Source organism: Miscanthus floridulus, chromosome 6, assembly GCF_019320115.1.
Source record: "Miscanthus floridulus cultivar M001 chromosome 6, ASM1932011v1, whole genome shotgun sequence".
NCBI lineage: Eukaryota > Viridiplantae > Streptophyta > Magnoliopsida > Poales > Poaceae > Miscanthus > Miscanthus floridulus.
The window spans coordinates 11,809,411-11,835,965 of NC_089585.1; the positions used below are offsets into that span (position 1 = coordinate 11,809,411).

Here is a 26,555-nt window from a genome sequence, read left to right on the forward strand (position 1 = left end):
AGACTGGCGACCGGTTGACGCGCGACTCATAGTCAGGGGACGCCCCACCCGCTGCTTCGGTCGAAGAGCCCTAAGCCAGAGGCCGTAGTGACCTGTAGGCCGGGTAGGAGCCGGTTGGGATGACTCTGACCCCATCTAAAGTGAGGGGGTGCGGGTCACAGTCCGGGAGCGGTCCTCGTCCTATGGGCCCATCGTCATCGGAGCCTACCTTCAGAGTAGTGCCACTCGCCACCAGGTATGTTTCCTTTTGCTGCTTCTTTGACTTTTGGTGGTTGAGTCTATTTTGGAGTGTGGCTTACCCATGATTTTTGTCAGCGGCCGGGGGATGCCAGGGTTGAGCATCGCCCCAACCCCTGTGCGGGAGGTTTGGAGGCCCACTCTACAGCATGTTGCGGCAAGCGAAGGGGGCAGTAGGGTGGCGGCGGTGAAGCCTTCCCTCCTAGGGGTGGTGCCCCCTAGGGCGGCTACTGATAACATGACAGCGGCGGCGATGTTGTTGGTGGCAATCCTGGTGTCGATGGTGGAGGTGGCATTGGAGGTAACTCTTATGGCCCCTCCTTCACCGGTCATGGTGGAGGAGACGAGGGGAGGTGAGCTCCCCACCTCACCGGGTGGAGGGCTGCACGACCCATCCTTATCGTTGGAGCCAAAGGCGCAAGAGGAAAGCATGGCCGGGATAGAGTTGGGATGCCCGACGGCGTCTCATGCAAGCAAGGTGGTGGAGATCCCATCTGACGATGAGGCAGATACCATGGCAGAACCGCTGGTGTTGCCACAGGAGCTGGCAGTGGTCCGGTCGGAGGCTAGGCCCTCCGGTGGTTCATCGGAGGGTGACCTAGAGTGGCCCTGCCCTGAGGACCCATTGAAGGCATGGTTCGTCCTCTAGGATTCCTAGGAGCGTTAGCTCTAGGACATTTTTGGGGGGCAAGGGCATGCCGCGGTGTCTGAGCTCACCAAGCTGTCCACAAAGCTTGAGAACACCCAGAAGCAGGCTCCATTTGCTCGGCAGCTGGTTGACGTCAACCTATAGGCTATAGCTCACCACGGAGGTGAGTTTCTGGTACTTCTCCTTGCCATTTGAATCTTTCATCAGTTGTTTTTAGCATGCCTATTTTTAACAGGAAATAAGGAAGGTGTCGTCCTACAAGTCTTACTTCCTACAGGTGGAACACGCCCGGATGGCTAAGCTTGAGCATCGGGTGGAGTCCGCTTGCCACGAGTCCTAGGTCCGGGTGGCCGAGGCGGCCGCGACACGGGTGGAGGGGCAGCGTGCAGCAGAGCGGGCGACTATCGCCGAGCAAGGGCTCAAGGCAACAAAAGCCCGCCAGACGGAGACTGAGGTAGGGCTATAGACGTCCCTGGTGAACACCGAGGCAGCACTTCAAGAGGCCTTGGCAGCCCTTGAGCCAGAGCGGGCTGCCCTGGAGTCGGCACAGAAGGCCCTGAAGGCAGAGCAGAGGGCCCGGTTGGAAGCAGATCGGGAGGTGTTCGCGCTCCGAGACCAGGTGATGGGGATGGAGGATGCGAGTGCCTGGCTGCGTGAGCATGTGGCTTGGTAGGCAGAGGATTTCTCCACCCTTGAGGCCTCTCGCATCAGTGCGTACCTTTTTGTTTTCTCGTGGTGTTGATTTTTTCCCCTAGTCTGTTTCTGAGCTTGTCACCCTTCTTGCAGAGCTGGGTGAAAAGGTGAAGGCGCTGGAGCAAGACCTAGAGATGACCAAGGCGAACTTTAGCCAAAATGTTGAGGAGCTAGCCAAGTCCCGTGAAGAGCGACGTGCTTTCAAAGGGGAGCTTAGCTAGATCCGCAATGCTGCCTAGCTCATCATCTCGGGAGTCTTCGGGTCGACGCCAAGTACTAGCACGCCCGTGGTTCAACTGGCGGAGGTCTTGGACGTGGTCAAGGACCTTGCCAGGAGCGGCTTGTTTTATGGAGCGTTGGGGGTGCTGACCTTAGTGGCGATGTACCACCCAAATCTAGACTTTGTCACTATCTACGGTGGATATGCTAAAGGACTGAGCATGGAGGACATCCAGTCAATCGGGGAGAGCCTGCTACCGCACGCGCGGTCAGTGTCAGAGCAAGTCTCCATAGAGTGGGTGATAGATGTTCGTCGTCAAGACATGGCTCGAAGCATGCATGGAGAGGATGCCTCCAAGCCTACAGATAGCACAGAGCCTGGTTTGAGGGGGAACGTCGCCTCGGCCCCGATCAAGCCCAACATCGTGCTATTGGGAAGTGAGCAGCCTACACCTTCGTCGGTCGCACCGTCAGTAGATGCCACCAGGTCAGATTAATACCTTAATAAATATAAGTAGTTAGTAAATGTAAGAAGTTTAAGTTCATGGGGGGGAACCCCTGTGTAAAACATTCGTGTGTGTTTTAATGACTACAATCGGTTTTTGTTTTTGTGATGGAGTTGCTCCGTTCGGGGAAGCTTGTCCCCTTTTGTTCCTTAGTTCTCTCTTAGCATAATTTTGTTTTAAATTTCTTTCTCTCTCGTACCTGCCCATTTGTTCCGTAGGCTGCAACCTTGTGAGCTTGGGCGTGGCCCACGAGGCTCGGCTAGTCGTAGCCGTAGGAAAAGGCGGGGTGCGATCAGTCTGAATGTTCTAAAGCAAAGTTACGTAAGGTAAATCAAAGGAACGAACTGCCCTTTCATTCGGGTAGGAAGGAGTTTCTCCATATGAAAGTAAAAGAGTACTTAAGGTAAAAACACAAATAGAGGGGTAGTAGAGCCCCCTAGTGGAGCCCCCAAGCACCCCGAGCCAAAAAGTGTTCGGGTCAGGGGGCTCTTATAGGAGCGTTCGCTAAGTAAACAAAGGTAAGACTGAAACTTAGGAAAATAAGAAATGACATAGTTATTCCAAGGTCCTCGGAGAGAGTGTCATCGTCATTGTCCTTCAGTTGGTAGGCTTCTGGTCGGATCACTTCATCCTTCAGTTGTCTAGATCCTTGCCCACTGCGTCCCTTCTTTGGTTGCTGCTTCCTCGCCTTTTTCTTCCTTTGGCCTACCGGTTACCTCAGCAGGCACTTGAGGAGCTGGCAGTCCTTGTAGAGGTGTTTGACAGGGTAGTCATGGTTGGTGCTCGGGCTCTCCATGAGATCATGGAAGTGGCCCAGAGGGTCTTGCTAGGGCTATGTGCCCGCATGATCGGCCACGGTGATCGACACAAAGTTAGCCGGTTGGCGGCGATCCTTTCTATTCTTTTTTCCTCTTTGTGTGGAGAGGCCCTCATCTTGATCCTGGTGCTTGGCCTTACCTTTGTTGTGGCCTCCGTTGAAGCGCGGTGGGAATGGCGCTTGCTGGAGGTGTTGGACAAAGGTCCGTGGTCCTAGGTGGTCAGGGCTGGGACTCCGGTCGACGCTGCGCGTGTCTTAGTTCGACCCGAGCCGTGCATAGACAGGCGGTCGGTATGGGGCGGTCGTCAAGTTGAGGTGAGGTGCCATTGCGGCTTCCTATGCCACACTCTATGGCTGTTGCGGTGATAGGGTGTAGTGCCCCATCTGCTGTGTCCCTGTTCCCTGGACAGGGAGCGAGGTCACGAGTCGGCATTGCGATACAGAGTACTCCGCCTATTGAATGGCGGCGGTCTCTAGTAGTGCCCGGAGGTTCTGGTGGATTGCCTATTTCGTGAGGGTCGTTTGGCTCGGGCAGGTCGCGCAGGAGCATTGCCACGGCGGCAATGTTCTGACTAACACAAGCAAACTACGGAGGATTAGTCCCCCGAACTAGGACATTGCGCTAGGGCTGACGGACACGACCCCAAGCATCGTTCGCTGGTCTATGCACACAGGGCGCAGCGTGGTGCGCTGAGCGTGCTAGTGCAGTCGGTGGCTGATGCAGCCATCGTTGTCACAGTTCCTCCCTATGCTCAGGTGTGAGCTCAGGGGTCTCTGCATGAGGGCCTAGAGGGGCGTGAGTCCGTGAGAACTCCGCTTCTGTCGGTGGGTGTCCCAGAGGGTCTACCATGGTGCACTCTCGGGATGGATAGTGGCTAGGTGCCATGTCACCGATGTTGGAGCTGTCACTCTCACCATCGTCATCTATGAGGTCGAAGAAATAGGTGGGAGCATAGCTCGCCATTCTCACAAATTCAGATGCGAGAGGAGGCGGCGCGAGCATCCTTTGGAGCCCCTGGGCGTATGCCTCCGTGGAAGACGCGAGGCCATAGGGGAACTGGTCATACGGTGGTTGCGTTAGGGACAACGAGGTTCCATTGGGTAATCGGCAAAAAATAGAGAATAGTAAGTACATAACAGCATGTATATTACTCACAACAGGGTTTGAGCAGAGAGTTTACTCGGAATGAAGCGCAGATGCCGCGCCGTCGAAGTCACGCGTCCCGGAGTCGATGGAGGATGTCCCTTCGATGGGTGCCAGGTCACGAGCCTCCTCACAGAGGTGGAGTACGCCGAGTCGGTCGGCGACGAAGTTTAGGCTTCTGAAGAGGAAGGCCTAGGATGGCGCGAAGATGGGTGGAACCCGTATCTCAGCGGGCGAGAGTGCGGGAAACTCCAGCGAGCCAAAGCGAATTGTATCGCCCGAGCCCACCACGGCGGGGGTGGTAGAAAAATGGGACATCCAATGACCAAAAAGTGTTGAACATACAACGTCTTCCCCACGGACAGCGCCAACTGTCGATGCAGAAAGTGACCAACTAGTAAATATTTGTAGTTTTGCTGTACATTGTGATCAGAGGTGGCCTAGCACTCAATGACACAGGATTTATACTAGTTCGGGCAACATGCCCTACGTCTAGTCGGGGTCGGTCGGTGACTTTATTCCTGAGCTCAGGTGCTCGAAGTCTATAGTGGGGTTACAAACGAGAAGAAGAAAGGAGGGGTGTTCAAGAGGCCCGGTCGGGTCTGACCAGAAGGGCCGAGGGCGACCAGAACTCCGCTATGAGCTAGAAGTCCAAGCGTATGCTTAAGGGGTTGTCAGCTATCGATCTAGTGAGTCTGAACATGAAGAAGTCGGCCTCTCCTTTGTTGGAGGGAGCGCATCCCCTTTTATAGATAAAGGAGATGGCTTTATAGGTGAGAGGGAGAGAGTACGGATGTTTCTAAGCCTTGTTGCCCATGCTAATAAAGATTGGATAATGGTAGGTGCCCCCAACACTGTTGATGTCGTTGTAGAATGTCATATGCGCATGGGAGGTCAGGCTATCTTCTTTAGGAAGGATGGACGCCGGTACCTACAAATATTATTTGATGCCTAGTGGCATGTGAGGAGCCACACTATGTTCACCCGGTACGACAAATCCTGGTGCCCATACTACGATCGATGTTCAGAGACACATGGGGGGCTTACCGTATGGGAGTTTTAGTGGCCCCTACAATACTGTAGGGGGAGATGTCGGCGCCTATAATACTGTTTGTGTTAGGGTGGCTACAGAGTACTGTTTCGTGCAGGGTATGGTCCCTGGTACAGTGGTTTTGACTTGTGAGCCTTGCCTTGCCTTTCTCCACACGTCTTCTGGTTCCTACCGAACGGGGCTCCCTCGGTCGAATGGCTCCAGTCGGCTCTGAGTGCGCCGGTCGAAGAAGAGCAGTGAGCAGGGTTCCTACGAGCTCCGATAGTGGGGTCAAAGTCACGGGGTCGGAGTAGGAAGTAGGGCTCAGGGTAGGCCTTCCGATCAGAGAGGCCATCCGGAGGCGGCTGGAGCCTAAATTGAGTGCTCTGGTCGGATAGGTGGGCTGAAGTAGTCGATGAGCGGGTGTTGCTCTTCCTAGGCTTGGCCTTCCGATCGGTTGCTGGACCATTCCTTTGCCCTGTTGTTTTTAGACTCTTGGACCGAGCCTTGGTGTAGAAGCCGATCCCTGAGGGACCCCAGGTTTATGAACCTAATAGGACCTGAACTCCATAAACACTGAAGAAGACAGCCCTTTAGTGAAGATATCCGCATATTGTGAAGAAGTGGGAATATGCTGAACACGAAGATCACCAATGGCAACTCGCTCCCGGACGAAGTGAAGATCAATCTCAATGTGCTTGGTTTGTTGATGCTATATCAGGTTGGAGGTCATGTAGACGACACTGATGTTGTCGCAAGACACCAGTGTGGTGCGCCAGAGAGGGGCATGCAGCTCTAGAAGAAGCTGGCGTAGCCAGGTGGCCTCAGCAACTCCATTGGCCACCGCGTGATACTCGGCTTTAGCACTGGATCTTGACACCGTGTTCTGGCACTTGGAGGACCAGGAGACAAGATTATTGCCAAGAAACAACATAGCTCGAGGTGGACTTGCGGGTGTCTGGACAACCAGCCTAATCAGCGTCGGTGTAGACGATAAGATCAGCCGAAGTAGACGATCATAGTAGGAGACCAAGGTGGAGAGTGCCTCGAACATAGCGCAGAATCCACTTCAGAGCTGCAAGGTGAGGCTCACGAGGGTCGTGCATATGAAGTGTGCTGGAGGTAGGAAGAGTGTAAGCCACTCAGACCTGAAAGGAGTGTGCTGGAGGTAGGCGTAGTGGATATAGCGGCCCAGAGCTATTGCACCTGACGATCTCGGTCCGAGATGGAAGAACCTTCACAGAACAACCAGCGGGGTCAAACTCAATAGAACAATTGTTGTCGATAGTGAATTGGTGCACAGAGATGAGATTCTTAATAAGTTGTGGCAACACAAGAACATTATTAAAACATAAAGTAGGGGACAACTCTGTGGAGCTAGTGGTAGTAACAAGAAGCATGGAACCATTACCAACAACAATAGATGAAGGAGTAGGATACCGCGGGAATAGAACATGTGAAAGGGAGGAAGACTGAGATGTCATATGTGAAGTAGCACCTATGTCAAAGTACCACTCGTTGGATGAAGGAGGGGTTAGCGACATCGTGCTAAAGGCGGAGGCGAGGGTCGTCTGGTCCCAAGAAGGGAGGCTGGCCACAGGATTGTAGTACCCCGGGGTGACCCACTGTCCTGAGCCATTAGGGGCAGCGATGACGGCAGGCTGCTACTGGGTGATGAGTGCCTGCTGCTGCTGGGCGAGGAGGGCCTGTTGCTGCTGCGCCTGCTATATCCACTATGCCTACCTCTAGCACACTCCTTTGTCGCCAAGGCTCCCTCCCACTGTGGCATCGGCATCTCGGTCACCCCGGTCATGAGGCGTTGTCGAAGCTTGCGTCTACTATTTCTTGTCATATTCAGGACTGTTCAGATCTATGTCACGCTTGTCAGTTAGGGCATCATGTTTGTCTGCCCTTTCATTCGTCCACCTCTCGTGCGTCTAGCAAGTTTGATCTTATTCATTGTGACTTGTGGACATCGCCAGTTGTTAGTGTTTCTGGTTACAAATACTATTTGGTCATACTTGATGATTGCACTCACTACTTGCGGACTTTTCCTTTGTGACTCAAATCTGACACTTACAACACGCTTGCCCACTTCATCGCCCACGCCTCCACCCAATTTGGCACCCACGTCAAGGCTGTCCAGTGCGAAAATGGGAAAGAGTTTGACAACTCTAGCACCCATCACTAAAGAGTTTGACAACTCTAGCACCCGTCACTTCTTCCTCACATAGGGCAACCATCTTCATATGTCCTGCCCCTATACCTCACCTTAAAATGGTAAAGCCGAACGTATTATTCACTCCATCAATAATGTCATTCGCTCACTACTCTTACAACACCGACTAGCAGTATCAAAGTGGTCATTAACTGCTGTTGTGTTAGGACGTCTAGCGTGTCCGAGTATTGCCTGTACCGCCGCTTCAGGTTCCCTCTAACTACCTTCGCTTCTTGCTAGACATACAAAGCAGTCGGTCCTACGTCCATGTGATTCCATGCCTACATTGAATATAATAGTCAGTCACAAGTGCGGCATCGAGTTTGAGGAAAATAAAAAAAATCGATGCACTTATAGGTAAAATCATGAACAACGAGCCTCCCAATTGGCCATCGCTCCCAACACCAAACCTGTAGTAGGTGGGAGCAACCTCCTAGGATGGCACCTCCTATACTGCATCGGCAGGCAACGCAGAGCTGACGATAGATCCATGATAGGACCGCGCTGACCCAGCTGTATGCTCCTATATTCTGCCATGGCTGGCTTAGTATGTTGAGGAAGGCCTAGCTGATGGTGTTACTCGGCACGTCGAAAAATAGGAAGGCGCCTAAGAAGTGCCACAGCCACACCCTAGCATACCTCTCGATCTCCTGCTCTATAGCGTATGGGTGCAGCGATGACCCAAAGTTTTCTGTTATCCAGACCAAACTGACACCGGATGTCTTCCTAAAACTTTTGAAGGACAATTACATGAGAGCTGAAGGAACAAAAATAAACATTAAATTAGACAAAGACAATACACATCATAAAAGCTATGTACTACCCCTCCATTTAAATAGCAAAATAATTTGCATAATATGTAGATCAACGACAAACTTAGACCATAACATATATTTTTTGATATAAGAGACCAACCAAAGACTTACATGTGCTGGTGTCAAAATGGTAAATGTTTGGAACATAGAAATTCTTACTTTGCTCTCTTAGCATTCTCGTCCTCGAATGGTCTTCTGCCACAGAACTGCTCCACCAAGTCCATCCAATGATTGTTATCAAGGATCTTAGTCACTGGAAGACCCCCAATCGCAGACATAGAATCATCTTTATGTCCTGCATCGTGATAGTCATCTCGTTGCAAGGAAGGTGGAAGGTGTGGGTCTCTGGCCTCCACCTGTGGGTTTTTAATTCAATACAAGAAGGTTTTTAATTCAAACAATGAGAGAAATCAATGCTTTGTACTTAACCAAACGTGTATCAAATCATACCTATCGACAGTAGCAGTGAGAAGTGTAGGGTCGAGGATTGATAGCCTAGTGTTGAAGACCTGGATGATCTCAAGTAAGCCGGCACACTGTATGTATAGTCGGTATCGCTCGTCCCAGCGGTGCGGCTGGTGTGTGCGTAGTCTAAGAGGTAGCAAGTCCTCCTGAAGCTCCGACAGGTGCTTGGCTCGATGGTCCTTGTCGTAGTGCACCTCAAGAATGGTGTACTGCGGATGATGATCCCCAATTCTGGTTCAAATTTCAAATGAATGTGTTAGAACAAACATTAAGAGTACTTTAAGATGATGAAACATTAGTGCATAAAAATAAAGTAAATGTAAAAGGAATAAACTATTATGCAAAATAAGAGAATAAACATATATCATAATTGATACTAACATAGTAGTTATAAATAGCATAGCAAATAATTAACATTAATATAATAAAATATATGTTATATGCACCTGCTGCCCTTGTCTTCTATGTCTGCTAGCCTTGTGACCAGGTTCTTTACAAACAGAGCAAAGATTCCTACCACGGGACATAGTGTGCCATAGTCTTCCCACTATTAAATCTTCCCTGCATTGTGAATTCACCGTCAAGCTTTGCATTCAAACGGACACAAAGGTCGTTGAAGCTAGGAGGTTCATCAAACCATTACAATTCTTCTTCCATATCCTGAAACATACCATCTTCTTTCCTAACACTTCCTCCGTAAAAACTCGGACATAACAATCTATCTACAAAAGCATTTGAGGAAACTTCATCAAGTCATCTAAATCGTTGTATCACGCACTACTAAATACCAACACTTCAAAACTAGTATCTATACTAACTACCATTACTACTAGAAACTAACTAAACCCTAACTACCTAACCAATCCCTAAAGCCAAAGTCCTAACTAACAATAACCTAAACCCTGAACCCCAAATCCTAACTAACAAAAACCTAAACCCTAAATTCCTAACCAAACCCTAAACCCAAAATCCTAACTAACAAAAACCTAAAGCCTAACTACCTAACCATACCCTAAAACCTAAATACCAAACTATACCAAATCACTAACCCTAATCAATTGATTCAAAAATTAATCACCAAAATAAGGGTCTTGGAGGGGGATACCTTAGCAACAATGGGAAGACCTTCTGGGGGTCAACCTCGACGACAAAGAGGACCGCTGGCGTCCTCAGCAGTAGTGGCGGTGCCCGTGCGGCCGGCCACCAAGGGAGGGCGTGGCCGGCCAAGGGGCTGATCCCCACCCTCGGAGCGGCTGGCGGAGGTGGAGGACCCAAGGGAGGGTGCGACCAGCGGCTACCGGCGACAGGCGTGGGCGCCGAGCTCGAGCGTCTAGCGGTGGCGGGCGCGTGAAAGGGAAAGAAAGGAATGGAGAGAGATAGAGGGAAGAGGAGGCCGCGTCGCGGGCCTCTACTGGGCCCTGCCGCGCCGTGCGCGATGGCGCGTCGATGCCGCGTCAAGATCTGTGGTGCGGCAGAGCTGGGTCACGTCATCGGTCGGCGTCTAGGTCGCTGCCACGGTGACAGCCTCGCCGCGCCGCCATGCATGACGCGGTAGCATAGTTTGGCCGAGCCATGGCAGTTGGCACGTCCTAAAGCGTTAAATTTAAAAATAAAAAATAAATAGTGTCAAATCTAGAAATAGTTTTAAAGAAGTGTTAAAAATAAAAAAAATCCCAAGCGAGACTACGAGGGAGACTTGCGCAAGGAAACACTTCTGTCTCTGCACCACGGAAGAGTCACAGAGATAAGGTGGTGTTTGGTTGCCCTTCCTAAATTTTAGTCGCTGTCCCATCGGATGTTTGGACACATGCATGTAGTATTAAATATAGACTAATTATGAAACTAATTACATAATTTACGACTAATTTGCGAGACAAATCTTTTGAGCCTAATTAATCCATGATTTGATAATGTTTTGCTACAGTAAACATATGATAATGATGGATTAATTAGGCTTAAAATTTTATCTCATGAAGTACTGACAGATTATGTAATTTGTTTTTTTATTAATATCCAAACATCCAATATAATATTATTTCGTACACCTCCTAAATTTTAGTAGCCAGATCAAATATCCCCTAAGGAAAAAAAAAACACCATGGAATAAGAGAGACTGCATTGTGACAGGCTGCGTGCTGCCCAGGCTCCGCTCGGGACAAAGGAAGAAAGGAGCACTAGTACAACAGCATTAATTGCAAAGGTGCTTGGTAAGTAGAGACGGGTCATGCTATCTCCAACGATAACATATAAAATATAAGATCTATTTAACTTTTAGTTATCTATATAGGTAAAGAGTTTAATATTTATTTAGTATCTTCTCCAACAATAAGATTTAAAAAAGATTTTTTTTATATAAATGAGTTTCTAAGAGAGAGGATATTTATATTTGGGTTATGCTTGACAACTCAAAATGAATCTCCTGTATAGATATTGTGTTGAAGGCTGATTTTAGATCTGGTGGTATCGATTTGTGTTTACGTGCTCATGTAATTCTTTTGTCGGAGACAGTCACGTGTGAGAATCCATTCACTGGCCAGGGTCCGCGTTGCCCGCGCTAGAGCACAGCCCGGGCCAAGCCCACAGTGAAGAGGAAGAAGCATGTGCACGTGTCAGCGTTTAGGAGGTGGGGCGTTTGGTTTGGCTCGGTTGAACACGACTGCACGAGCATGAGCACGATGGGTCATGGGTGCCCGGCTGCTCGCTCGTTGGACCTCACCGTATCATGCAGGATGGGGGATGCCGGCATGTACTGTGCTCACCAGAGACGACGAGGACCGTGGACCGGGGTGAGGCCCGAGCCGGAAACAGTACGACGTCACGAGTTTCTTTCTCATCATGCTTCGCCGTCCTGCATTCCTGCTGCCCAAAACAGAACAGCAGGCAGAGTTGTACTGGCCCTCATCTTTTTTTTTAATGAGTGGATGTACTCGCTCTCATCTGCCTGGTGTCGCGGGTCACGGGCAGCACGGCCCAGCAACAGCCCATGAAGATAGACCCGCCGCGACGCCAGTACGTAGCCCAATTGTTCCTCCATTCAGCCCAATGGACCGCACGACCCGGTCTATATCATCAGCTCACGGCCTCTCGTAGTCTCGGTGTCGGGATGGGCCAATATGAAGGCTGGGCTTCATTGTTCGAAACAGTGCAGGTGAATTTCTTGAAGGGAGGTGCTGTACTGCTGTGCAGGAGTATTCATTCCCCGAGTCGCCTGTCCCCTCCCCTGCACTTCAATGACGACGATCATTTTGGAAATGGACGCATTTCTGCTGGTCGGCGCGTCCAAATCAACAGAGGTGGTGGAATGGTGGATTGTAGCCACTAGCCCTGCATTGCCATGTGGTATGGGGCTTTGTTTAATCCGATAACTTATGGTACCATTTCTGTATGTTCTACTCTAACTTCTAAGACCTGTAACAAGGTGGCCGATCGCATATCTGCTTATGCCTTATGGTACGTGTGTTCTTACTTCTGGCTCTCATGCGTTCATGGGCCAAGCACCGAATTTTGTAGCTGAACTAGTCTCCAGTGTCCTGGGACCTGGGTGGTGTTAATGGAAGCTATAATTCCCGATATGAAAAAAGGGCTCCCAGAATTCCCAATCCATTCGTCTAGTTGAAAAAAAAACGTCGTCAGAAACACGACGGTGTCGACGGCTGCTGTAGCGATGGCGAAACCGATGGATTCAGTCGGCCTTCGCCATGGTCCATCGACATCCACGGGCTCGCTCGATCATCACGGCGGCCTCGAACACACACCACCTTCTCCACGCTCATGCTCGATCAGGCACATACCACAGTCCAGGCCACAGCCACGGGTGTCGGAATGTGGTTTCGCCGCCGGCAAGCACGAGGCGACTACACTTCGTTCGAGCGGACCGAGGAACGAAGAGCTTGACGACACTCTTTCCTACCTCGATGGCTCGATTCACCGGGCTGATCGACGCCTCTTGCTTGTACAGTTTGATGACAACTGAGCTGCGTCATCGGCAACGAAGCTCCTTGCAACGTCTACGGTCTTCCGCCACGTGCACGGCAGCGTCCCTGGGGCAATGCAGTGTCTCCCTGACAAGGAAGCGGCGGAGTCATTTCAAATCCTGCAACGCAGCTCAGACGACGCACGACGCCCGCCGCCGGCCCCTTTTCCCGGTGGAACTGGAAGACGACACCAAGGTTGGTGCCTTTCGCGCCATTCCAAGGGAGAGCAGCAGAGCGCCGGAAAGGCTCTCTGCTGTGGGCGTCAGTTCTTTCCACTGCCGCACAGCACATATCCCGCGCGCATGCAATCATCACAGACCGGAAAGATTGGCGGGCGACACTGGCGGAGAGAGTGGCACACTGGCACCACACAACTCCACAGCAGTCAGCAGCCCGGCCAGTATTCTCGTTCACCGATATGACGGATGGAACATCCATGAGGACTCCTGCAGAGAATGGGAGGAGCCAATCCTTGTCTGTTGTGTGTGTGCAGAAGTACAGTAACAATTCCATTCACCTGGCACAGCGCGTCAATATTCCCGTGTCTCATCCCAGGAATCAGGGCTGCCTTTGTGTGTCTCTGAACTGAACGTTTGAGATGAACATGATGGCGCAGCATGAGCTCTTCTAGTCTCTTCTTCTGTGCCTTTTTTGTTTCACTTTTCACCATCTTTTTCTTCCTTGAGTGCTGGACCTTTTTGTCTCCACCTGCTCGTTTAGTTGCTACTCACAGTCACAAGTGCCTTGCTTCTCCCATACCAGGATGGTTCTAAATTCTGATATGAAATGATGTGATTTTTTGGGTGAACAGAAGGTGGTTTCGTTTCTACTATTTATATGCAATCTCTTGCATTGCATTAGAGACATATTGGTTTGAGCATGTAAAGTGCAGCACATTAATCTTTCATTTAGAAGTCTGAGCAAGCTTAATTAGTTAGTTGGTATAGAGAGCCCCGAGATTACCTGCATTATTTATGCACTTATAAGAGGCTCTGAGGAGTTAAGGGATGTTTTCTGCAAATGGCAGCTGGATAAAGATGCCCATGGTATTTTAGCATATGCTATGATCTATCATGACATGAAGAAAAGTTTATTTCCGGTGAACTTCGCATGCAGAGCGGTATCACAAAACTTACTGCCTGTCCAAACAGTAAATCGTGTCCTAAATTCCTAATACAGGAAGCTCAGAAAGTTTTTGTTCCCAGTAAAAATGCAGCCGCATATCTCTGAATTCTCAAGCATGCCATGGTAACTTACTTTCATTTCCCTTTTTGATTTGCTCATTTGTTTGTACCTACCTGTACATACGCAGCTTTCAAAAATTCTTTACGTACGGGCCTCTCTTCCTTCAGTAAAAATGCAGCTGCACGCATCTCTGAACTCTGAAGCACGGCATGGTTAACATGTGGTATGTGGTGTTATTAATCCTGCATGCACATACACAACCGATGAGCCGATGAGCATGAATACCCTAGTCAAAAGAGGACCAGTGGCTGCAGGAGCAGCGTGGTGTGGCACACCTGACTGAACCTTGACCCCAAACGCATGTACGCCTACACGAGAATTTTGGGATTCTAAGGCAGATATCTCATGACTCATCAAAATATGATGCTCCTTAATTGGTCCTTGCATTGCTCCCGTTTTGAGTTTTGACCATCCAATTTTACTCAGTCGAAGCGAGTAAAAACTAACAGGAAAACAGAAGCGTTCGAAACAAATGCACGGATACTGAACAACCAAGAAATTACAGAAATCGGAAAAAACCATCAGGAACTGATTCAAGTTTTCTGATCTCCTCATCAGAGAACGAAAAAAACATTATGTTTTGATCGCCGAAAGCTAGAGCCTGCATGCACAATTTGATGCGTTACCATGCATAAAACATTGTACTAACTTTCTCCAACTGCTGGATAGACTTCTGATCTCTAGGCACTACTCTGAAGCAGCCTAGGCAGTACACCAGCATCTGCGTGCATAGACATAGAGGCGGTCAGTAAAAGAGACGCAAAGGCATTCATGGCTGAAGACTGAAAAGGCAGGCAGGATGCAGAAAGGGACTTGAAACCATTGGTTGTATGTACTGCGGCGAAAATATTCCTCTTCTTCTGGAAATAGCCTGCAGCATCTCCGGCATCCTCCTGTAGAGTACAGGAACAGCCCCAGTGCTCAGCACAGATGTTACATGCTCCCAACTACATTATTCCTTCTCCGTTCTGGCGTTCTCTCACTCAGACACTCACCCACACACACATTGTGAGTGAGAGAGAGATGCCAAGAAACTTACATGCACAGAGAAACAAGAGCATTCCTTCATGAACTAGGAGCACTTGTTTTTTCGCAATGTGAAAGAAGCAGCAGTTTTTTAGTCCACAGGCACACATGCATGAACCTCCTAGACCGATCAGTCGTGAGTTGAGTGAGCGGCCGGGCGAGAGCGAGCGTGCTGCCACTGGTGCTAGTGTAGGTTTGTGTCAGTGTGTGTGATCGATCGGAGACGACGGAGACCATGGAGCGGCAGGCCGGAGCTGGGAGAGAGGAGGGCGAGGCGGCGGCAATGGCGGTGGCGCCAGTGGCCCAGCGGAAGGGCTGCATCCGCTCGACGCAGGGGCCGTGGACGGTGCGGCGCCGCGGCCGGGGCGGCAGGCTGACGACGTCTCTGCGGCACCCGACGCCCCGGGAGCGGGAGAACAACCGGCAGCGCGAGTGGAGGCGGCGCCAGGTCGCCGCCAGGATCTACGCTGGCCTGCGCGCCAACGCTGGGTACGCGCTGCCGAAGCACGCCGACCAGAACGACGTGCTCCGTGCGCTCTGTGCCGAGGCCGGCTACCGTCGTCGACGACGACGGCAACGTCACGCGTCACCAGGTCAGTGCCGCCCATCCTCATTTGCTTCGTTCCCCCTTCCCCCAATGCATTGCATCGCGTCGTTCTCGGCACCACGACGTCCGCGCAGGGCAGGATTCGGACATGGCGGCGGCGGCGTTTAGCTTCGAGGTCAGGAGTCTCAGGACCTCGGATGCGAGTACGCGACCAGCTTGGACACCTCGACAGTTCATGGGGTTCGTGCGGTAGCTGCCGTAATATAGTCGTCCTCGGTGGCCGCCGCGGTGTCCTTGAGGAGGTCCTCGGACTTGGCGAGCAGCGCAGGGCTGTACGCTGCGTCCAGGAGGTCCCAGAAGATGTCCATGGCGTCCTTGCACGGGGACAGCTTGTCATGGATGGGAGAGCTCCCGAACGGGTGTTTCCAGGACGTAGAGGGGGGTCAGCTGCTCCTTCTCGTTCTCGTTGTTGGATTCCTAGCACTCCGCGGCCTCCTGCCCCTTGACGTCGGCGGTCTTGACGGCGTCCAGTTCCAGGCTCCAGTTCATGGAAGCATCTGATGAGACCACTATTGAATCACTGATCTGATGTTTGAATTTGAATTTGCAGGGTGTCGACGATGGCGCGGCGGGCCCAAGCTGCAGCTCTGATCACCAGAAGTCTCCTTCCATCAGCGGAACGACGGAGCCGGCGACCCTCCTGCTGCTGCAGCCAGCGGGAGGAGGCAGTGGAAATGTCACTTGAGCTCACTCTTTCCTTCGCCTACATGTAGCTAGCTACCACGGTGCCAAAGTTGTCATCCCCTGCTTTAAGTCTCTAACTAACTAGTGAGCCAGCCAGCGTGCTGTACTGTCAAAGAATATTGAAAGGACGTTGTAAATCACCTCAGCGTCCTTCACAATCTATAAGACATGCCATGCCGATTTGGCATGCAGTTCGTATGAGCATGACTACATGTTCACTGCATAGCCAGTGGACCAAAACTTTCTACATAAACAAATAAAATTTTATATAAGTATTAAAAGAGAGATTTTATTGAGCTACTAATATTAGTACACACATTTTCTGTTGTGAAGACAAGGAGGAAACGGAAAACAAAAACAAAGAGCATCACACACACAAAAAAGGGTAAAGCAAACGAGCTAGCTAGCTGATCAACGGACGATGGTTCAGCTCAAGCCGGTGTCCCTCCGCAAGCCCACGCCCTCGTTGACGCCGGAGACAAGCTCGGCCTCGAAGTTCCCCGACGACATGGACGGCAGCCGCTCGTACACCCTGGACCCGAGGTGCTGCAGCTTCTTCTGCTGCGTCTTCACGGTCTTGCTGATGATTTTGTAGTTCCACCGCTGCTGCACGTACACGGCGGCGCCCAGAGCGACGGCCACGAGCGGGATCGCCACGTCGCCGAACCGGGAGTAGAAGTCCAGGTTCGTGTTCACGAACTCGTACTCCTCGGCGAAGTAGGGGTTGATGGCCGGCGCCTTGATGTAGTCGTACAGGTGCGGCAGCAGCCGCACCGCCGTCACGCCGACGTAGTAGCTCTTCTTCAGCGGCCTGCAGTTGATCCGCCACACCACGTTGCCAATCACCTGCGGGAGCAGGAAGAAGTCCTGCGCCATGCCAATGTACTCCTCCAGCGTCACCGCCCACTCCCGCAGCGCGTGCGTCTTCCCGCGCGCGTCCATGTACGATCCGTCGTCCCGCACCGGCCGGCTGTACACGTTCACGTAGTGCGCCGCCAGGACCACCGCGAAGCCCACCAGGTGCGCTCCGAGGCTGTAGACGAGCACCTTCCGGTCGCTCGGCACGCGGCCGGGCTCCAGCGGCGACCGCGTGAGCAGCCGGATGCGCGACCGCGCTACCTTCTGCGCCAGCCGGAGCGTCAGCAGGAACGCGGCGAGGATGAGGATCTTGACGATGCAGTCGATGGTCCAGTACAGGCTGCTCTTGTCCACCTCGTACCACGGCGGCACGGCGACGTCGTCGGAGCCCGCGGCGATGCGGGCGAACAGGGCCTCGGCGCCGGTGATCAGGGGCACGCTGTATCCGACCGCCTGAACGCCCAGCATCACCAGCGACACGTACGGCATCACCTCCGTGTTCGCCTTGATGTACATCAGTTGGCTCAGCTCCACGGCGATGGCCGCCGCCAGCGTCGCGATGCGGAGGATCCCCTCGACGCTGCGCCGGGACAGGATGTCCTGCCGCTGCTCCCGGTACATGATCGGCAGCGTCTGGAGCTTCGTCGCGTTGAAGTGCAGCGGGTCGCCGGGGTCGCGCGTGCTGGCGATGTGCACCTTCACCGTGGGGTTGATCAGCCACCGCGCCGTCGTCGGCGGGTAATCCACCCTCATCTCGATCGAGCAGTCCATGCCGTCCTCGACCTCTTTCAGCGTCGGGAAGGCTTGCCGAGTCGCCTGAATGCTTCGGCAGCCGATCAGGTACATCCGGCCATTCACCGGATTGTACACGCCTTCCAAGAATACTCTCGACACGTTCGCATAAGGGCTCCCGGAAAGCGAGAGCTCCGCGGACACGTTGAGGAGAGAGGACTCTGCTAGCTGCGGCGACGTCGTCGACGTGGACTCTGGCTGCGACGACGTCCAAGAAGATGCTTTACCCCCTCCGAGCTCGCCGGGCATTCAGGGAAAGTCCACAGCCTTCGCCGCCAGCGATGTACGGCCGACGAGTGATCCGAGCGAGAGCACCTCCAGCTGAAAGAACGGCCGCTCGAACCGTTCACGAGGGAACGGGTCCGGCACGGCCGGGACATGGAGGGTGAGGTCGCCAGCGAGGTTGGACAGGCCCATCGCGTCGTCGGTGAGGCTGTCGTCTTTCTTCGGGTAGCTCAGTAGCGACTTGGCGAGGGCGGCCCCTAATTGGAACGGCTCGCTGCGCCTGAGGAACTCGCTGGCCTGCCTCACCTTCGTGTAGTTGTACGCCATGCTCAGTGGCGCGCCGCCGGAGACTCCGAACCGGTTCCAGAGCTCCATCGGGTGCACGGTGCGTTTGATCGTGAGCGGGAAGTGGGCGACGCCGCCGCTGCCGTCGACGCGGGTGATCTGCCCCACCGTGAGGCTGCGGCGCGTGGCCGTGAAGGTGGACTGCACGTACAGGCACACGCGGGAGTGGCACGCCTTGGCGCCGACGCCGAGGCAGCCCACCATGCAGAGCTGCCCCGTGGACGCGCGCCACACTCCCTCGGCCGAGAGGGTCATGCCGCTGAGCCCGCTCCGCTTGCCCGCCGAGTACTTGTGCTCCCACGGGGGCACGGCGCGGAACACGGCCGACACCCTCGCCGAGCTCTCGCCGCTCGGGGCGTTCCTCGGCTCGCACCGGACGTCCTGCATCACGATGCTCACGTCCGTGAAGGCACCATCCGTCGCGTTGATCGCCTTGTCCGTCTCCAACGGCCCGAGCCTTCGGCAGACCGCGTCCGTGGAGTTGCACCGCCAGTTCGGGACGACGGCGAGCACGTCCTCCGACGTGAACCGGTCGAGGATGCCGCAGAAGGAGTTGCCCTTGTACAGGCCCCGGCCGCCGCCGAGGATGTCGTCGCGGTAAGGGTGCGCGCTGCACGCTTTGTCCACGAGCTTCTCGGAGCCGAACTTGTAGTTGGAGTAGGCGCCCAGCTGCGACAGCAGGTGCACGGCGTCGAAGTACGCGACGTCCGACTTGGCGTTCGTGCTCGTCAGCTCGCCGCGCACGGCGCGCGTCGTCAGCGTCAGCGTCGTCGGGTACCGGAGCACGAGCAGTATGTTTTCGTCCTTGGTGACCGGCGGCTGGAAGCTGTCGCGGCCGGTGTTCTTGGCCCAGTCCCACGGGTTGCCGGCGTCGCTGCCGCGCCTCGGGAGCAGGGCGTTGCCGACCATGCAGAGCACGCTCTCGCCGTCGCCGTTCTCGGTGTACACGCCCTCGAAGAGGATCTTAAGCTCGGTGCTCCCGGGCCACACCTTGAGCTCGGGCGACACGTAGGGCCCCATCACCGGGCCGGTGCCGTTGCGGGAGACGGCGACGCCGAGCACGCCGCTGACGTTGAGGACCGTCTTCCCTCGGCGCCCCACGTCGACGTGCGTGAGCATGAACGAGGCCAGCTGCAGCGGGTCCGGCGCCGCGTTGTCGCCCGACACGTCGGTGCCGTCGAACGGCAGCAGCGGCACGCCGCCGTCGTCCTGCTTCCAGTCCCCCTTGACGAACGTCAGCTCCGGCATGAGCGCGTTGGCGCGGTTGGCGTCGAACGTGAGCTCGGTGGCGGAGGAGAGCACCGGCCGGCATTGCCGCTTGACGTCGGCGGAGCGGACGTACTCGTGCGGGATGAAGGGAGGCTGACCACCTCCCATCGCCATCTTTGGATCCATTTGCGGCATGTTCTGGTGGAAGGGATCAAATGCGGAGGCGATGGCAAGGAACGGCAGCAAGAACGCGACTATGAGCCGCAGTATTGTCGACATCATTGCTGCGAGAGAACAAACTGATACGTATCTCGGATTTTGATGGGGGTACTCTACTCCTTATTCAGAGATTTGGCAACCTGCATTTGGAAAACACAAGAACACACACACTGCATTTATTTGCAAGTTTTGACACGAAATTCTTGCTACGGCAGAGAGTACCTACCAAAGCTGATAGTAAAACGTGCACACTTCTTGGCTACTTCGACATCAACATATGCGAAAAATTGCAAAGCTGCAGCAAAACAAGATCAAGGAGTAAGCTTTGTTGCTGACCTCAACATGGAAATATCTTCGTTCAATCCCCTTCCGCGTCCAAGAAGTGGCACCGAAGAGGGCAGGACGGCACAAGAAGATCCTCTGCCCTGCTACAGTGCATTAGGTTTCTGGGCAGAATGTGTCAGATCTAGAACAATTCTGGACCAGATGGGATCACTCGGAATCCAATCTTATAACCACCCCTTGGATGCCTGCGCCGCATTGTTTATCGACCTGCTAATCCCTTGGGCCTCTCACCTCTCAGAATCGGAGGTTCTTGGAGGCTGCGCATATAGAGTTCAGTTTGACTTCCGAGGGAAGTGACCCAGAAACAGAGGGCAAGCGTGCAGACTCCCAAGAACGCCCCGGCCCAGAGCAGAAGCAGCCGTGTGGAGATTGGAGAAGAGTGGAGAGGGGCAGTTCGGGTATTGGCGCGCAACAACCTGGGCCAGCGACAGCGAGAGATCGAGAGAGTTGACGACGCTGCGCAGGTGGTGCCCGCGGCCGCCGCGGCGGGCATCGCGGCCGTTGCGCGGCAGTCCAAGCATGGCATGTCACGCCGGCGAGGACGGCGGCATGTGTCCTCCCACGTGAACGAGGAGGAGCATACTGTACAGGTTTTGCCTTTGAGGCTCATGGCCGGATAACCCAGATTTCGTACTATTACTACTGCTGAACGTCCCATATTCTGCCAGTTTTGGTGGATTTGGTAGCCCATTATAACGACAGAGATAGGCTGGATCCTTTTTCCTATCTTATTAGTGCTACTAATCTACAGCTCCATTTCCTAAAAAAAAATCTACAGCTCCACTTCATTAGATCCGGATGCGACACGTAGTCATAACCATTATAAGGTGGCCACTGTGTCAGGTCAAGGTATGGCTCGAAGCTGATCTCCTAAATACTAACGGTGTTCGAACGGAGATACAAGGATAACATATATAGCAGATCCTCATAGTTGTACCCGCGAATCCTGCAGGCCGTGATCATATGAGAGCAAGGGGCATGCATGATCTGAGGGACGTTGCAACTACACTCTACCTTTTCAAGATCAACTCGGTAATTTCATCCACTATAACGTTCGTTACCCAATCTTGTGCCACCCTTGCCTCGTACACTAAAGATATGGCGACGGGGTCTATACGCGGTGTGCTGCTTGGCTAATTCATCGGCCTCCTTCAAATGTTCAGCTCCGGCCTTTTTAAAACGCCCCTGCTCAGCTATATTCCTCTGCGCAAGTTCCCACCTCTTCACAAAATATTTGTTGCACTTATGAGAGGAGAACTCAATAATTCCAGACACAGGCAACGATCGAACTCCGGTGAATACACGGTTGAAGGACTCCGAGGAGTTAGTGGTCATGATGCCATACCTGAAACCCCCCTCGTCATATGCTAACGCCCACTGAGCCTTCTGTTCCATCTGCGCCTCTAACTAGGTCTTTTCCGCTGCATTTACCATCTTGTCTAGTTCTCTCTTTGTCTTCTTGAACTGGTGCTCTGTACGTACACAACATAGAGCCTTTACCTTGTCACGTACCTCTTGCTTCCGCTGACGCCGTCAGAAATTAGCGACAAAGTGTCTCATGTACCATCTATGTACTAGAGGCGGGAACCCATCTATATGCTCAGCTGCAGCATTAAGAAGCCCTACGTGACGGTCCGAGATCAAACATATAGTGCGAGTTGGGTCAAGCACTTGCACACGTAGAAACCGCATGAACCATGACCATGATTCATTGTTCTCTCCCTCTTGAAAGGTCCTAATGGCTAGAGGGGTGAATAGCCTATTAAAAATTTCTACAACAACACTTAACAAACCGGTTAGATAATTATAAGACGAAGCAAGTGTTGCGCTAGCCTACTAAAAAGCAAGCCACCTACCACAATTATAATTTATATAGTTTCTATCCATACAATAGCTATGACACTACACTAAGTTAGTGTGCTCTCAAAAGCTAACTAAAGAACCACACTAACCAAACTAACAAGCTCTCTGTCGGTGTTTTGGGTCTGGCGGATCCTCAACCGACTAGTAAAAGTGTACTGCGTGCCCCTAATCCCGGATGGTGATGCAAAGAGACATAAGGTTTATACTGGTTCAGGCAATAGGTGCCCTACGTCCAGTCTGAGAGAGCGATCTTGTATTCCTTGCACCGAGGTACTTGTAGTAGGGGCTTACAAGCTGAGCGAGAGAGGGAGCTAGTCCCAGGTCTCTGCGTGGAGTGGTGTGGGTCGCTTGAGATATTGATCTCTTGTAGTGAGGGAGCATGTGTGTGTTACAGAGCGTTGTGCGTTGCTTGCCCGTGTGAGTCCCTTGCCTAGAAGCGGCCCCGGTCACTCCCTTTTATAGTTGAAGGGAGGCACAGAGGTGGTACATGGATTTGCTACGTGGCGTTTTGTGAGCAGAGGCAGCATGTCCGAGCCCTGTAGCTCATCACTGTGGCGGTATGGTTGGTGGAGCGGCCTTGTCCTCGGTGTACTAGAGCAACGTGCCGGTCATGCCTGATCCTATGCGACGTGGGAGCTCCTGTGGTGGCATGCGCGCCTTCTTCTGTTGGTGGTGTGCTGGTCACTGTATGTTTGACCGGCGCGGAGAGCCGAGGCTGGGTAGATGCGATGGCGCGGGTGTACAGACTTCGAGGATACAGGAGCTTGACCCTGCGCACGACGTGGGTGCTCCTGCAGCTTGTCGCAGGGTATGACGCGTACTGCAGACGACGTGTCGATCCCGTAGTGCTGACAACGTAGGGAACCGAGGCCTAGCCGGTGCCGAGGCTGAACCATTGTGGGGGGCTCGATGGGCGCAAGTCCTGAGGCTATAGGAGCCCAGAAGCAGATAGCCGAGGCTCAGAGGGAGCAGTTGGTCTTGTACGTCGATCTTGAGGCTACAAGGACCCAGACTTGACTCTCCATGCCGCGTTGTCCTTGGAGCAGGGGTTAGGCAGCACAGTGCAGCATGGGCGTCAGCCGTGGGCACAGTGTCGAGCACAGCGGCCGATAACCCCTGCCCCATCCTATCTCGGACGGCATGGCGTCGATGTGACTCCCATCTCATCGGCCACTCCGCTGTATCGAGCCGTCGTTCGGCTGACATCGCGGGAGTGGTTGGATGCATTGGTTGGATGTGACGTCCTGTTAGAGAAGTCGGTCAAGGCGGAGGTGACGGGGTTGATGCCGAGCCTGCCTCGAGCGAGTCGGAGAATCGGTACCTCGTCCGAGGCATCGTGGCGTGGGGGCTCGGGCGAGGCGAAGAATCGATATCTCATCCGAGGCCTTACGGGCGGGGCCTCGGGCGAGGCGGAGAATTGGTACCTTGTCCGAGGCCTTACGGGTGGGGCCTCGGGTGAGGCGGAGAATCAGTACCTCGTCCGAGGCCTTACGGGCAGGGCCTTCGTTCTGGGTCGAGCCCGCTTCGGGTGAGCCTGGATATTGTTCGAGGTGGGCCGGGCGGTCCAACCGAGCCTCGGATAAGGTGGGGATTTGCCGGTGGTTGTCTCTTGGCTTCGATTTTTACAAGGTCTAAGCGATTTTTTTAGTTCTTGCTTAGGGGACCCCTTTTTATGGTACCCTAAAGTAGCCCCCGAGCCTCGGGGAGAGTGTGAGCGCTCTCCCTGAGGTTTTGACGAGACTTGGCTCACGGCAGCTCTCGGCGGGGTGGTGTTTCATACTCGAGGCTTCGATGGGTGTGCGCGAGCGCACCCACTAGGTGTAGCCCCTGAGGCCCTGGAGGAGTGGATTTATTCCTCCAGGGGCTTTTTTCATGTTGAGTGAGGGGTTTTATTGCGTTTACCGAGCCCTCGAGTGCGAGTTCAGGTCACTGGGTCTCGGCTTGGTTGCAGGGAGAGCCCCCGAGCCTCTTCTCGGAGCAAGAGGGCGATCAGGAGTTTCCTTGTCTTTTTTGTGCGGTCCTCGCGTATCCTTTTCATTCGGAAGGAGGGTCGCTTATCGCGTTTGCTGAGCCCCCGAGTGTGAGCTCGGGTCGCTGGGTCTCGGCTTGGTTGCAGGAAGAGCCCCCGAGCCTCTGCTCGGAGCAAGAGGGCGATCAGGACTTTCCTTATCTTTTTTGTGCGGCCCTCGCACATCCTTTTTGTTCGGAAGGAGGGTCGCTTATCGCGTTTGCTGAGCCCCCGAGTGTGAGTTCGGGTCGCTGGGTCTCGGCTTGGTTGCAGGGAGAGCCCCCGAGCCTCTGCTCGAAGCAAGAGGGCGATCAGGAGTTTCCCTATCTTTTTTGTGCGGCCCTCGCGCATCCTTTTTGTTCGGAAGGAGGGGTGGGTATGCTAGACTACCCTCGGTGGGCGTGAGCAGTGACACCTCCGGTGAGCTATTACCAGGTAAGTCCGAGTGGAGGCCCGTGCCCCATTCGATAGGGGTCAGCTAGTAGTCTAGAGACGCACTTCAAAAGTACCAGAGGGCTTCTCTAGTGGGTCCCAGGGCCGTTCGATTGGCCCTAGGGGCTCGGTGCCTCCCTACGGTGGGATCCCATTCAGAGACCTCCTTGTCGGTCTCGGACACGACTTAGGGCATCCCAAGCAATTGCTTGCTTGGGCCTTGGCCATGTACAGGCTTGCCCATAGTCATCCCTGACTCTATTTGTCCTGGGCAGCTATCGAGACCCTCGGGGGCCTAGCCTTCAAACCCCTAGACCGTAACGGGCTCGGTGCCCAGTTCCTTAGTCTGAAAGGAATTGGGTGGGGGATATTCCCTTCCCATCGGCTGGCGACGGTAGGTGCGCCTTTTGAGGCGGTTCCTTGGGGAGACGGAATGGCGCCTGCCGTCGCTGCGGTTGAATGCGACGCGACATCTACGTATGGGATGTTACAGTGCGCACGATTAATAAGGAAAACATGGATGCGTGGGTGGTTTAGTCGAATCCGGATTAACTGCGCTAGATCTAAGGGAAACTTCCCCGGTTTTGTCGCCCGTCCGTTTCGCCCTCTTCCCTCCCTCATAAATACATGATGAGTCGTGCCCCACCCCTCCTTACCTTGCCTGCCTGCGCTCACCCTTTCTACCCTCGAGCGGTTGCTAAGAACAGAGGAAGAGAGCGCCGGGGAGAAGAAGGGAGAAGGGGGAGGAAAGGAGAGAGGGAGAGAGAGGGATAGCGAGAGCACGCCTTACCGCCATAGCTACATTCTCCACCGCACCCATGGCCAGCAGCGCTGTTGTCGTCCAGGCGGATCCTTGGGGTCCGTCCAACATGTCCGCGATGACGCTGCAGTCGCTTGTCGATGACGGTCTCCTCTGCCCGGTTATCGACCCCAACAGAGCGGAGTGGATTGCTCCGAGGGGCGAGTCGGAGCCAAGGCCACACGATGGCTATATCGTGAGCTTCGTGGCCTTTCACGAGCGTGGTCTTGGCTTACCGACGGACCGGTGCATACAGGCGCTTCCGCATTACTACAGCGTGGAGCTCCATAACTTCAACCCTAACTCCATTGCACAGGCAGCCATCTTCATCGCTGTCTGCAAGGGGTACCTAGGCATCGCCCCCCACTGGGAGCTGCGGCTCCACTTCTTTCGGGCGGGGCTCAACACCAAGCTGGCGGGCACGATGGGCACGCAGAAGGCGTTGAGGGCCGGCGGCTGCACTCTCCAAGTGCACCAAGATAGGCAGCCCTTCTATATCCTAGCCCAGCTCGCGTCGTCCAACCGCCGCTGGTACAACAGCTGGTTCTACCTCCACAATGACGACGGCGGGCTTCCCCCCTATACCGAGCGGGTTGTGGAGAGCTAGCCGGAGAGGTGGAGGTATGGCGTGCCGTTGGCTGATCAGCCCAAGCTATAGCCACTCCTGAAGGTGCTAGAGAGGCTGCGCAGCCGTAGCCTTACGATGGCCATGGTCATGGCGGCCTTCTACTGCCGGAGGGTGCTGCCGCTGATGGCTCAGCGGCAACGCCTGTTCGAGATGACACCGGGTGAGCCGATCGACGGCATTTGGTTGTCCGCCATCGCCCTTTCCGACGAGGAGGTTCTATGTTGGGTGAGAGAGATGGTGGAGGGGCGGCAGAGGAGCAGTGATCTAACCCTATTCCCGATGCGCCCGTTGCGGGGGTACATCTCTCTGGTGAGTCACACATCGCTGCAGCCCCCGAGGCCTCCTTGCTCCTTATGTTTTCAATTTGTTCCCTTATTTGCGCTTGCCATTCCTGTAGGGGATGAGGGATGTGCAAGCCTCCCCACCGCCCGTTCCTGAGGACGCAGGGTGGCGAGCGGAGAATAGGGTGCATGCCGAGGCGTACAAGGAGCGGAAGGACACCG

At 53.8% G+C, this 26,555-nt stretch overlaps 2 pseudogenes; one reads left to right on the forward strand and one right to left on the reverse strand.

The window, feature by feature from the left end:
* Window positions 1-15,273: 15,273 nt before the first annotated feature.
* Window positions 15,274-16,358, forward strand: LOC136457637 (protein BZR1 homolog 3-like; annotated as a pseudogene).
* A 397-nt stretch (window positions 16,359-16,755) lies between these two features.
* LOC136457638 (uncharacterized) lies at window positions 16,756-20,373 on the reverse strand (annotated as a pseudogene).
* Window positions 20,374-26,555: the final 6,182 nt, after the last annotated feature.